The sequence below is a fragment of the Neopelma chrysocephalum genome, unplaced genomic scaffold, assembly GCF_003984885.1.
Source record: "Neopelma chrysocephalum unplaced genomic scaffold, ASM398488v2 Primary Assembly neopelma1_94827, whole genome shotgun sequence".
Classification (NCBI taxonomy): Eukaryota; Metazoa; Chordata; class Aves; order Passeriformes; family Pipridae; genus Neopelma; species Neopelma chrysocephalum.
The window spans coordinates 4,000-4,553 of record NW_020923533.1 but is presented as its reverse complement, the minus strand read 5'-3'; positions in this window follow the sequence as shown (position 1 = coordinate 4,553).

Genomic DNA, 554 nt, shown 5'->3' with positions numbered 1-554 from the left:
GGATGGCTGAGAGCTCCCTGCAGGAGGAATCTTGGCAGGGCTGCACACGGTGAGTCTGTGGCTGCAGGGCAGTGCAGGGGCAGCTCCTGGAGGCATCTCCTAAAGCTGGCCCAGCCCCAGATGATGGGATGGGTGAGCAGGGGCTGTTTTGGGGCACTTTGGAAGAGCTGTGAGGCTGGGGGTGCAGCCAGGGGTGCCCAGGGCTGTGGGGCAGAGCAGGGTCCTGCAGCCCAGGGCGCTGTGCTGGGCAGGGACTCTGCTGCCTGCCAGGGGCAGCTCTCAGCCGGCCCGGGGAGCTGCTCCCAGGGCTGGGGCACAAGGGCTGTGGGCAAGGAGCAAACCTGGCAGCTGAGGGAAGATCTTTTCCATTTCTCGGTCTTGCAGGGTCAGACCTGCTCACAGCTCCAGAACACTACATGACATTTAATGTAGAATTTTTTGCAAAGCTCAGAAAAGACAGGGGCTACAGGAAAGGAATTAGTCCTGAGGTGTGTTTCCTGCTCAGGTATTGTAGCACAGACATTGTTCTCTCAGGTCAGGAGGCTGCACTGAAA